Source organism: Ostrea edulis, chromosome 1 (genome assembly GCF_947568905.1).
Source record: "Ostrea edulis chromosome 1, xbOstEdul1.1, whole genome shotgun sequence".
Lineage (NCBI taxonomy): Eukaryota > Metazoa > Mollusca > Bivalvia > Ostreida > Ostreidae > Ostrea > Ostrea edulis.
The window spans coordinates 95,969,043-95,983,422 of record NC_079164.1 but is presented as its reverse complement, the minus strand read 5'-3'; the positions used below and the strand labels follow the sequence as shown (position 1 = coordinate 95,983,422).

At 33.9% G+C, this 14,380-nt stretch overlaps 2 long non-coding RNA genes across 2 annotated transcripts; one reads left to right on the top strand and one right to left on the bottom strand.

The window, feature by feature from the left end:
- Positions 1 to 5,117: 5,117 nt before the first annotated feature.
- LOC125672542 (uncharacterized) lies at positions 5,118 to 9,289 on the bottom strand. Its single transcript, XR_007369015.2, has 3 exons — positions 8,848 to 9,289; positions 7,834 to 7,983; positions 5,118 to 5,641 (listed from the first exon to the last, which is right to left on the bottom strand). It is a non-coding gene; the product is annotated as an uncharacterized LOC125672542 (long non-coding RNA).
- A 328-nt stretch (positions 9,290 to 9,617) lies between these two features.
- LOC125664794 (uncharacterized) lies at positions 9,618 to 13,585 on the top strand. The gene is made up of 3 exons (XR_007366072.2): positions 9,618 to 10,052; positions 10,924 to 11,073; positions 13,084 to 13,585. It is a non-coding gene; the product is annotated as an uncharacterized LOC125664794 (long non-coding RNA).
- The last annotated feature ends 795 nt before the right edge of the window (positions 13,586 to 14,380 follow it).

The following is a 14,380-nucleotide window of genomic DNA, read 5'->3' as shown; positions in this document are numbered from 1 at the left end:
CTACGTGGAATATGATTTTCATGGAAGACAATGAACTATGGATATTTATCTTGATCAGGGACATAGAAATACGGGAGGATGATTGGTGGCAGTCAATGAACTATGTAGAGTTGTCGTGATCAGGAGAAATGGAACTACGTGGAAGATAATAATAGGGTGTAGAAAATGGAACTATTCATATCTGTCTGGATCAGGAGAATATTTTACTCCTATGGAGACGTCACCAACTCACCATCCTTTGAGCAGGAAGGGATACCGTGCCACACCTGCTGTGACAGAGGGCCTCGGTTTCTGCAGTCTCATCCCCATTTAGTCGCCTCTTCTGACAAGCAAGGAGTACTGACGACTTACTGTTGTTGATACAGACAGTTGTATATATCTGGTGATTGTATGGTTTTTATATGCATGCGTTTTACTCGTAAATAAATATTGTATATACTTTTATATCATTGTTATTTATAATTTGATAAATTCTGGTATCATTCTACATGGTGTGATAGATACAATGTCGTAAAATTATTTATGTAGTGAGGCATTTCTTCGTTATCATAATCTCCGCTTGGTCATTAGATGTTGAAATATGTTTTTGAAAAAAGATATATCGGAGAAATATATTTTAACAGAAATTGAAATGAATGATTAAAATTCGGATACAATTATCAACAATGATTATTTTTGTAATATCTATGGATTTTGATCGGGATTGGTACTTTTTTCTCTCATTTTAATATTATATATATATATATATATATATATATATATATATATATATAGCTATTTCGGATTTCAAACATTTCGGTTGAGCATCACTGAAGAGACATTATTTGTCGAAATGCGCATCTGGTGCATCATAATTGGTACCGAATACGTTTCACACACACACGCACGCACACACACACACAAGATATCCCAAGTCTGATTACATATGCTTTCTGGTCCAATTGAGACGAACAAATTGATATAAAGAACTATGATGTACTCCAATAAACAAAAAATGTGGCAGATCTACGTACAATGAATTATATAGGAAATGCAAAGTTTTTAAGGTGTGAAATTTTTATTAAATATCCTCTCTCTATAAAACGGATGGCATGTGATTTAGATGACAGAAATATTTGCAAAAATTCCTTCGATAAAGTTGGATTATATTCCGTGAATCGGTCTAGAGAGACCCCAATTTGTTTACATGATTCGTTGCACATCCTTACATATATTAGTATTAGTTACAAACATTATTAATCGATCACTCAGTCAGTCTGTGTTTCCATTATCCTTTAAACAAGCTGTTGTTCGTCCTCTCATAAAAAAAAGCTGGTCTGATACACAGGAATACCGGAATTACAGACCTGTTTCAAACCTCCCGTTTCTCTCCAAAATTCTTGAAAAGACTGTTCCGAAACGTTTGGATCATCACATAGAGATGAATCATTTACACAACAATGTACAGTCAACATACCGTGCCTGCCATTCAACGGAGACAGCTCTACTTCGTGTCCACCACGACACTGTAGCAGCATCTGGTGCATCAAAATTGGTACCGTATAAGTTTTACATTATGACCCCTGGGTCGAGGCCTCTGCTGGTGGACTGTTAGTCCCCGAGGGTCTCTACAGCCCAGTAGCTAAGTGGAATATTACTACTTATTACTAGCTTGAAAATACAGATGTATATTTAATTGTTGTTATAAAATTTAGAAATTCATTTCAAAATTAAGGATTATCTCCCTCATGCATAGCTCTTATCCTTAGACGAATTTGGCTCCACTTTTTTGGCACGCTGGTTTTGGCTATATTTAGCTCTAAAACATCATAGTTATTTCGGATTTCAAACATTTCGGTTGAGCATCACTGAAGAGACATTATTTGTCGAAATGCGCATCTGGTGCATCAAAATTGGTACCGTATAAGTTTTACACTAGATGGTGGTTCCTGCGTTGCATTAATCATGTTAGATCTTTCGGCGGCCTTTGATGTCATTGATCATCCTATTCTGATAAGACTTGGGTTTGCTTTTGGTATTTCTGGTTCGGTCCTTAATTGGCTTAAGTCATATCTCTCAGAGAGGACCTAAAATGTGACCATAGGATCTACCTTCTCCGATGATTTCCGTCTCAATTGCGGCGTACCACAAGGATCTGTCCTAGGACCTCGGCTCTATGCCATTTTCTCCAAACCTATTGGTGAAATATGTCGTAAAAACAATGTTCTACATCACTGTTATGCAGATGACACAAAAGCCTATCTAGTCTTCAAACCTAAACATGACTGGCAAAAACCGCTAGCCGCCTTGAGGCTTGCATGGACGAAATAAAAGTGTGGATGTCCGCTAACATGCTAAAATTAAACCAGGAAAAACAGAGTTCATTTTTTATTCACCGAAAACCATAGTCACTGACTCACTATCGTACCATCTGAACTTTGCCGACACTATTATCTGTGAGACACCGTTTGTGAAGAACCTAGGTGTATGGTTTGATAAGACACTTTGCATGCAAAAGCAAATCTCATCTGTGTCTCGTGCTTGCTATCATCAACTACGTAACATCGGACGAATACGGTCGCTCATCACAGAAGATGCGTGTAAGACCCTAGTATGTGCCCTCGTGACATCTCGGCTCGACTGCGCCAATGCTCTTCTTTTCGGTATAACACAACCGACTTGGCAAAACTGCAGCGGATACAGAATATGGCAGCACGAATCATCACTCGTACCAAGAGAAGTGATCACATAACTCCAGTGCTGATTTCTTTACATTGGCTTCCCATTGACAGGCGCAGCCAATACAAAATTATCCTCTATGCATACAAGGTGATTCAGAAGATGGCACCAAAATACTCGTCGGAGGTGATCACTGTTTACCAACCGAATCGTTCCCTAAGATCTGAAAATTCACTGACACCTAGATGTCGAACGTCCACATATGGAAACAGGCGCTTGGATGTGGCAGCAGCTACACTCGGGAACTCTCTGCCTGATACCCTCCGCCGTTGTCAGAATTTGAACACTTTTAAAAAAACATTTAATAACACATCTTTTTAGACAATCTCGTGGGGATCCGGGTTAGAATAGGTCCTCAGTACCCCTTGCTTGTCGTAAGAGGCGACTGAATGGGGCGGTCCTTCGGATGAGACCGCAAAAACCGAGGTCCCGCGTCACAGCAGGTGTGGCACGATAAAGATCCTTCCCTGCTCAATGGCCATAAGCGCCGAGCACAGGCCTATATTTTGTAGCCCTTCACCGGCAGTGGTGACGTCTCCATATGAACAATTTTCAATCAATCTTTTTAGACTTGCATATCGTTAGCATTACAGGTGTTTAAATCTTTATGGTTTCTTTACCATCATTTTAACATGACTTTTTCAAGTGTATAATTGTATATTTATTTCAACTATTGTATTTTATATCATTTGATTGTACGGCGTGGAACTTTTTTCATGCATATCATGTTTTAGTGATTTTACTTCACATTATTGATGTTTTTCTAGCATTGTTTTGATATTATCTGTCTTAGTGCTATTATAATTTCCTTTTACTACGTTTATAATATGCTGTATCATTTTTATTGTGTGCAGCGCTTTAGAGTGGTTATTTATAGTCATATAGGGCGCTATATAAATAAATATTATTATTATCTCGCAAGTGGTCATCCCTAAAGCTTACAGACGGTTGAAACTGACTATTCAGAACGACTTATGAGGGTGATCGGTGGGGAAATGCATATTTTGGATAAATTATTGGTTCTTTATAGAAATAATTTCTTTTCAGAAGGGGGTGTACATAATATCTATACAAGCTATCCACACTTCAGGGCCCATATTTACTAAAGTTCGTAGACGTAAACGTAGCGTAAATCTAGACGTAGCGTACGTTTACGTGTGGGACGGTATTCACTAACAGTTGTAGACGTAGATTTACGTCAGAAATAAGCGTAACTCTACGTGTGCTATACTAGTACACGTAAGCTGATCGTAACTTTAAGAATAAACAAAGCAAATGGCGACTTGTCATTTTTATCGATAATTTCTTGCGTAAAGACCTTACAAACCCTCTAGATGCATATAAGCGGGTTAGTAATACACAAATTAATTGTATTTATTCAGATTATCGTTTTCTTTGAGATCATCTGCAATTGTGTGACAATTCTCTAAATTTTGAGCCCGATCTAATTTACCTTGTGGCGGATCTCAGTCTGATTTAAAATCAAACTTCTCACTTCGCTCGATATACGGACAGTCGCTGTCCGTATGTCCGTATATCGAGCAAAATGCGAAATTTGATTTTAATCAGACTGGGTGGATCTAACCTTGCCTTTAGAAATAATTGGGAAGCTTTTTATTTTAGTCATGCAGGTTATTTAAAAAAAGAAAAAAAGAATATTTGCCATTTATCTTATTATACAGGGTAGGTCTAGCATCTTTCAGGGAAATACATTTTTTTTAATTTTCCAAACATGGTAGAATTAATGTATATATATGCAATCAAACATGCAATGTTTTAGATTTGAAAAGAAGAGAGTCACTGTGTACAAGAATACATGGTGATTGACAGCTATAGAGAAACCATTTCTACTTATAGATATGTGATCTTTTCTTTGTGGTTATAAGCAAATATTGGTAGTCCAAATAACTTTGTTACATTGTAACTTACACAACAGGGAAATGAGCCTCTAAATAAATATTTCTTTAAAAAAAAAAAAGATATGCATTTCATTCCAAGAATACAATTTTGTGTAATTTGTTTCAGAGAGCAATTGTGATGCCTACTAGTGTAGTCATGTGTAGACTTTCAATCTTTCAGAGTGCCATTTCCTTTAACTATAATCCTACAGGAGTCAAACCTTCATTGATAATGCATATATATGAATCTTTCTACCATTCATGATTTGTATGTAATTGACCTTTATATGTGATCAGCTAGGTAAAAGTCTTTGCAGTGTATATTACCAAACTCCAAGGATGATGCCTTCAACATACATATTATTTTGTTGAAGCCCATCCCCCCCCCCCCCCTCCAATTTACAAAAATCTCACTGATAAAAGTTCATTCTGAAGGCTTCTCACATTAAACCGACATATGTACTAATGCTCCTCTTTACAAATTTTAACCCACCAGACAACTTTGTTGACAAATATTTAATATTTATTTATTATGTCATCTTTTTAATATCAAGATGTTAAAATCATTCTAGAAATGGAAGTAATACATGTACATGTCAATATCAATAACAACATGAAAATTCATCTAAGAATTTATCTATTAACAAATATAATTACATGTACATAATTGTATGCATAACAATGCATGTACATGTACTTAATTTCTTAAACATGTATTGTAACAAATTCTATTTTGCTGAATATCAAACTTTTTTTTATTTTACTGTCAATTTTTAAATGTCCATATGATATAAATGAATAAATAAATATATAAGATGACATCAATGTAGCAGATGGACCATCAGCATGGATTGATCAGTGGGTAGAGTACCAGACTACGGGTCATGGGTTAGATTCTCAATCCTGCCATATATTTTTGAATCATTCCTCTGCTCGTCCTTTTACACAATCAAGGCAATGGAAGATGAACATTTCTCGGTTTCGCAAAAGATTTTTCAGGCCAATACAGCAATGTACCCATAGACCTAGAAAAATAATAGTATTACACTGATTTAAATAAACAACTGTCATTACACTGCAATCAAATTTCATAAGGCTTGAAAAATACATGCAACATAATTGTTAGTTAAATAAACTGTAAAATTGTGATAATACTGATTTTATTTACATTATATTTATCTACCGTACACCATAACTGGGAAGATATCATTAAGTATCACCTACAATTTCTAATTTTAATGATTTATAACCCAAGAGCCCATATTAAGAAAAAGATTTCAAATGACCCCAAGGCAAGGTCAACTTTAGTATTTTTTCATTAAACATTTTCCTTGTAATGAAATTGGCTTCTTTCCAAACCAGAAAAAAATACTTTTTAACCAAGAATGGTAAGTTTCAGTTAAGGTCATTCACGTTTATAAATAAAAGATAAATTTTTGTGATATTTCAGGTACAATTCACTTGCATTCTATTTTCTTTCTACAAAATTCTCAGGTTTAATTAGTCTAGAGTTAACATATTTTGATAGTCCCTGGTTGTGGCAAGTAAAAATGTAAAATCAGTTGATATGTACTGCAGTAAGGTATATGAATGGGATTTTACTGTAGCAAAGAAGGTGAGAAAAATCTTTAGCAAAATTGAGTATTGAACCTGGTACCTTTGCACTAAGCTACTCAGGCTGACATATAATACATGGTAGTACAACATTATAAATTTAAAGGGGCATATTTGTTGTGAAAGTGATGGCAACCATTTTTATCTCTCAAAATCTCCCAATGGCAAAGGAATATGTATTACTGACTAATAAAAATATTTCTTTAGTAAAATAAAAAAAAAACAAACAACAGAAACCTAACAAGAAGACCACAGGCCTTATCGGTCACCTGAATACTAGTGGAAAAGTATCATTACTTCCATGGACTATGAAATCTAGAAAAAATTTCCTGTTATTTATATTCTAATGTTCAGCAACAGTATAAAACAAGATGTGTTCTTAAAATTTCACATCCCTCAAAGTGCATACACTGATGAAAGGCTTTAAATAGGTGTATTCACATGAAAACATCAAAAGATATGACTAATTTGGACTCATCTTAAAGTCATAACCCTGGGTTGTGAAATTCACCATTTTTTGTACATCCTTTTCTGCATTTATATTTTATACAGTATCAGCAAACTTACACATAAATACTATATACTAAGTTTGGCCCCACCCTGGGGTCAAAACCCTTACTCTGGGGGAAATCAAATTTACAATTTTGGTAAAAGACTACCTGCTCTATCCATTTAGTTTCAATTTAGTATCAATAGCATTAAAGAAGATGTAATTTAAGTGTTTTATACACATAAACACTATATAACAAGATTTGCCCCGCCCTGGGGTCAAAACCCCTACCTCGGAGATCATGAAATTTACAATTTTGGTAGAGGCCTGCCTGCTCTACATCACTATGCATTTAGTTTTTCTTATATATGTGTGTTTCTTGATAAGAAGATTTTTGAAAATTGGTCCCCCTTGTCCCAATGATGCTTCATACCAAATTTGAAAAGAATTGGACTGGTAGTTATTAAGAAGTTAAAAATGTTCAATTGTTAACGCACGACGAATGAAAACTAATTGCAATAGGTTACTGAGTAAACTCAGGTGACCTAATAAAAGTACATTTGATAACCGCTTTTAGTGTAAAGAAATATATAAAGAAGAATTATTGGCTTGCAAGATAATAATTATTTAATCACCAAAATTACATATATTCATTTGCTTGCTTTGAGATTAAAAGGTGTTTCAAATAACTGAATACATGTGTTATTACTGATCAGAAATATATGATATAGAGCAATTTTTATTGAGTGTTGATTTAAAATTTTGGTGACAAAATTACAGCTATTATTTTGGAAATCATGCAAGAATTTTTAATATCGAGGAGATAAAAAATAATTTCAAAGAAACATAGTGTATGTCCTTAGATTGGTTAAATTTCTATTTGCCAAAAAGGTGAAGATATGCTTAGACAGACAGGTACAAAACTTGCAAAATGGACAAACTTTGATCATAAAAACTCATAAATGTATGTTAATTCTTAAATCTTTGCCTAAGGATTTAATCATCAATGCATTACAAAAATCATTACATCATGTACCATAATTTGTTTTGGATTTTTTAAAACTTTGTAAGTACAGAAATGATTAAATGTGTACAAACAGTGGATATACTTACATCATATATATGTACTGTACATCTTGCATCCCAATCCTAACCCTGAGGCATCATGGAAAATCTTTCAGGAGAGGACATGAAGAGAAATGCATCTAAATCAAGGAATGCTGCTGTCTGATGGCAATTTATTTCTTGACCACCTTTATGACCCTTTGAAAAATAAAAGAGGTCAGCTAACTTGGATATCTAGTGCATGTTACATGTATATCACACCTAATATCTCCAATTAATATATAGTCAATGTTATTCTACATTAAATAAATTAACACTGACTTCACACAGTTGTACAACTGTATTTGAATGCGATTTTGTTTCACAATATTTTCTGAAAGTTTTGCACATGGATGTGCACAAGCAATATAATTGAAATGATGCTAAAAGAGACTGTAACTGTTCTCATCTGGTACCAAGTCCATTCATCCTATCTACCTGTTCACCCAGAGTATATATTGTTAAAACAATAATAATTTCATATTTTATAACCATGCAATAGAGAGGCACGTACAAATCACACATTTTAGAATTAGTGCCTGTATATATAATGTATATTTTAGATTAATTTTTCACCAATATTCTTGTTTTTCTTTTTGCGAAATGATGTGAAAGCATGTGCGTACTTGTGTACAGGTAGCTATGATACTGCTTTGATGTTGTCCCAGTCATGAAATTAAAAAAAATGGGATAAATAATTTTGAATTTCAATTGTGGTATTGTCAAAAGTTTGAAGTTACCATGTACACAAATGAGCTTGTGTCTTAATGTGTTAATAGTGGGCACATATCAAATTGTAAATAACAAACACATATGTATATGAGCTCACTATTTAGAAATTAAGATCCAGGCATTATAGCAGCTACATAGGTTGAGAACAAAATGAATAAGGGACTGTGATTTTACCATGTGTGTCATGTACTGAATCCCCTTGAAGTCAATTTAACATTATTTAGGGGCCTAGTGACGAGTAGTCAGTGGTAAAACATTTAAGGTTATTACTACACAAACAACTTAACTTACTTGTCAGTCCATGCCGACTTCTTTTTGAACACCTACAGCATCGCAGATCCATGCACAAGTCAAATGCGTTAAATTTGATGAACCTTCCATTTGGATTTGTAAACAACACTGAATAACGGTACAGTTGATCGACATGCCGTTGGCAGGCATACGTATACGTTGAAATTCGTTGCTTTCTCACAAAATTCTGTGTTCTTTTTCGTCATAATGCGGCGGTAGCGCAGGTAATTCAAAGTAAATGAGCAAATTCACACTTTTTACGCTTCGAAGTGAAAATAGCCACTGCGCACGCGTACGTGCAATCGTACATCGTAAGTTACGTTTGCGGCTACGAACGGTTTTGTAAATACCAATTCACGAGTACGTAACTCTAATCTTAAGTCAGATGTAAATCCTACGTTTACGTCTACGTCTACGAACTTTAGTAAATATGGGTCCAGGTGCCTGTGGTTATTTTTTGTATACAGAGGTCGTAAGTTATTTACAGAAACAAGTGCCTGTGCTTAATTTGCATCGATGTTCTCGATATGCTTAGCGCTCAGTGTCGTAGTTCTCTAACGTGCAACACTCGCTTCGTAACCGGGAGGTCCTGAGTTCGAGCCCTGCTTGTGTCATGACCGCGTCAAACCTTAGACGTTAAAATGGGTGGTGATTGCCTCTTCGCTTAACGCTCGGAATCGCGGGTCTTTCAGATATGACCTTGAAAACGGAGGTCCCGTGTTGCGGCAAGCGTTGGCACGATAAAGAACTCGCATTACTACGGTCCTGGACCCATATTTACTAAAGTTCGTAGACGTAGACGTAAACGTAGGATTTACGTCTGACTTAAGATTAGAGTTACGTACTCGTGAATTGGTATTTACAAAACCGTTCGTAGCCGCAAACGTAACTTACGATGTACGATTGCACGTACGCGTGCGCAGTGGCTATTTTCACTTCGAAGCGTAAAAAGTGTGTATTTGCTCATTTACTTTGAATTCCCTGCGCTACCGCCGCATTATGACGAAAAAGAACACAGAATTTTGTGAGAAAGCAACGAATTTCAACGTATACGTATGCCTGCCAACGGCATGTCGATCAACTGTACCGTTATTCAGTGTTGTTTACAAATCCAAATGGAAGGTTCATCAAATTTAACGCATTTGACTTGTGCATGGATCTTCGATGCTGTAGGTGTTCAAAAAGAAGTCGGCATGGACTGACAAGTAAGTTAAGTTGTTTGTGTAGTAATAACCTTAAATGTTTTACCACTGACTACTCGTCACTAGGCCCCTAAATAATGTTAAATTGACTTCAAGGGGATTCAGTACATGACACACATGGTAAAATCACAGTCCCTTATTCATTTTGTTCTCAACCTATGTAGCTGCTATAATGCCTGGATCTTAATTTCTAAATAGTGAGCTCATATACATATGTGTTTGTTATTTACAATTTGATATGTGCCCACTATTAACACATTAAGACACAAGCTCATTTGTGTACATGGTAACTTCAAACTTTTGACAATACCACAATTGAAATTCAAAATTATTTATCCCATTTTTTTAATTTCATGACTGGGACAACATCAAAGCAGTATCATAGCTACCTGTACACAAGTACGCACATGCTTTCACATCATTTCGCTAAAAGAAAAACAAGAATATTGGTGAAAAATGAATCTAAAATATACATTATATATACAGGCACTAATTCTAAAATGTGTGATTTGTACGTGCCCCTCTATTGCTGCATTTGCATGGTTATAAAATATGAAAATTATTATTGTTTTAACAATATATACTCTGGGTGAACAGGTAGATAGGATGAATGGACTTGGTACCAGATGAGAACAGTTACAGTCTCTTTTAGCATCATTTCAATTATTGCTTGCGCACATCCATGTGCAAAACTTTCAGAAAATATTGTGAAACAAAATCGCATTCAAATACAGTTGTACAACTGTGTGAAGTCAGTGTTAATTTATTTAATGTAGAATAACATTGACTATATATTAATTGGAGATATTAGGTGTGATATACATGTAACATGCACTAGATATCCAAGTTAGCTGACCTCTGTTATTTTTCAAAGGGTCATAAAGGTGGTCAAGAAATAAATTGCCAACAGACAGCAGCATTCCTTGATTTAGATGCATTTCTCTTCATGTCCTCTCCTGAAAGATTTTTCATGATGTCTCAGGGTTAGGATTGGGATGCAAGATGTACAGTACATATATATGATGTAAGTATATCCACTGTTTGTACACATTTAATCATTTCTGTACTTACAAAGTTTTAAAAAATCCAAAACAAATTATGGTACATGATGTAATGATTTTTGTAATGCATTGATGATTAAATCATTAGGCAAAGATTTAAGAACATAAATTTATGAGTTTTTATGATCAAAGTTTGTCCATTTTGCATGTTTTGTACCTGTCTGTCTAAGCATCTCTTCACCTCTTTGGCAAATAGAAATTTAACCAATCTAAGGACATACACTATGTTTCTTTGAAATTATTTTTTATCTCCTCGATATTAAAAATTCTTGCATGATTTCCAAAATAATAGCAGTAATTTTGTCACCAAAATTTGAAATCAACACTCAATAAAAATTGCTCTATATTATATATTTCTGATCAGTAATAACACATGTATTCAGTTATTTGAAACACCTTTTAATCTCAAAGCAAACAAATGAATATATGTAATTTTGGTGATTAAAATAATTATTATCTTGCAAGCCAATAATTCTTCTTTATATATTTCTTTACACTAAAAGCGGTTATCAAATGTACTTTTATTAGGTCACCTGAGTTTACTCAGTAACCTATTGCAATTAGTTTTCATCCGTCGTGCGTTAACAATTGAACATTTTTAACTTCTTAATAACTACCAGTCCAATTCTTTTCAAATTTGGTATGAAGCATCATTGGGACAAGGGGGACCAATTTTCAAAAATCTTCTCATCAAGAAACACACATATAAGAAAAACTAAATGCATAGTGATGTAAATTTAATTTCCCCCAGAGTAAGGGTTTTGACCCCAGGGTGGGGCCAAACTTAGTATATAGTATTTATGTGTAAGTTTGATGATACTGTATAAAATATAAATGCAGAAAAGGATGTACAAAAAATGGTGAATTTCACAACCCAGGGTTATGACTTTAAGATGAGTCCAAATTAGTCTTATCTTTAGATGTTTTCATGTGAATACGCCTATTTAAATCCTTTCATCGGTGTATGCACTTTGAGGGATGTGAAGTTTTAAGAACACATCTTGTTTTATACTGTTGCTGAACATTAGAATATAATTAGCTTAGATATTTAGAACAGGAAATTTTTTCTAGATTTCATAGTCCGTGGAAGTAATGATACTTTTCCACTAGTATTCAGGTGACCGATAAGGCCTGTGGGCCTCTTGCTAGGTTTCTGTTGTGTTTTTTTTTTTATTTTACTAAAGAAATATTTTTATTTGTCAGTAATACATATTCCTTTGCCATTGGGAGATTTTGAGAGATAAAAATGGTTGCCATCACTTTCACAGCAAATATGCCCCTTTAAATTTATAATGTTGTACTACCATGTATTATATGTCAGCCTGAGTAGCTCAGTGCAAAGGTACCAGGTTCAATACTCAAGTCAATTGTGCTAAAGATTTTTCTCACCTTCTTTGCTACATTAAAATCCCATTCATATACCTTACTGCAGTACATATCAGCTGATTTTACATTTTTACTTGCCACAACCAGGAACTATCAAAATATGTTAACTCTAGACTAATTAAACCTGAGAATTTTGTAGAAAGAAAATAGAATGCAAGTGAATTGTACCTGAAATGTCACAAAAAATTATCTTTTATTTATAAACGTGAATGACCTTAACTGAAACTTACCATTCTTGGTTAAAAAGTATTTTTTTCTGGTTTGGAAAAAACCAATTTCATTACAAGGGGAATGGTTAATGAAAAAATACTAAAGTTGACCTTGGGGTCATTTGAAATCTTTTTCTTAATATGGGCTCTTGGGTTATAAATCATTAAAATTAGAAACTGTAGGTGATACTTAATGATATCTTCCCAGATATGGTGTACGGTAGATAAATATAATGTAAATAAAATCAGTATTATCACAATTTTACAGTTTATTTAACTAACAATTATGTTGCATGTATTTTTCAAGCCTTATGAATTTTGATTGCAGTGTAATGACAGTTGTTTATTTAAATCAATGTAATACTATTATTTTTCTAGGTCTATGGGTACATTGCTGTAATGGCCTGCAAAATCTTTTGCGAAAGCGAGAAATGTTCATCTTCCATTCCATGATTGTGTAAAAGGACGAGCAGAGGAATGATTCAAAAATATATGGCAGGATTGAGAATCTAACCCATGACCCGTAGTCTGGTACTCTACCCACTGATCAATCCATGCTGATGGTCCATCTGCTACATTGATGTCATCTTATATATTTATTTATTCATTTATATCATATGGACATTTAAAAATTGACAGTAAAATAAAAAAAAGTTTGATATTCAGCAAAATAGAATTTGTTACAATACATGTTTAAGAAATTAAGTACATGTACATGCATTGTTATGCATACAATTATGTACATGTAATTATATTTGTTAATAGATAAATTCTTAGATGAATTTTCATGTTGTTATTGATATTGACATGTACATGTATTACTTCCATTTCTAGAATGATTTTAACATCTTGATATTAAAAAGATGACATAATAAATAAATATTAAATATTTGTCAACAAAGTTGTCTGGTGGGTTAAAATTTGTAAAGAGGAGCATTAGTACATATGTCGGTTTAATGTGAGAAGCCTTCAGAATGAACTTTTATCAGTGAGATTTTTGTAAATTGGAGGGGGGGGGGGGGGGGGGCCTTCAACAAAATAATATGTATGTTGAAGGCATCATCCTTGGAGTTTGGTAATATACACTGCAAAGACTTTTACTTAGCTGATCACATATAAAGGTCAATTACATACAAATCATGAATGGTAGAAAGATTCATATATATGCATTATCAATGAAGGTTTGACTCCTGTAGGATTATAGTTAAAGGAAATGGCACTCTGAAAGATTGAAAGTCTACACATGACTACACTAGTAGGCATCACAATTGCTCTCTGAAACAAATTACACAAAATTGTATTCTTGGAATGAAATGCATATCTTTTTTTTTTTAAGAAATATTTATTTAGAGGCTCATTTCCCTGTTGTGTAAGTTACAATGTAACAAATAGTTATTTGGACTACCAATATTTGCTTATAACTACAAAGTAAAGATCACATATCTATAAGTATAGAAATAGTTTTTCTATAGCTGTCAATCACCATGTATTCTTGTACACACAGTGACTCTCTTCTTTTCAAATCTAAAACATTGCATGTTTGATTGCATAGATATACATTAATTCTACCATGTTTAGAAAATTAAAAAAAAATGTATTTCCCTGAAAGATGCTAGACCTACTCTATATAATAAAATAAATGACAAATATTCTTTTTTTTTTTAAATAACCTGCA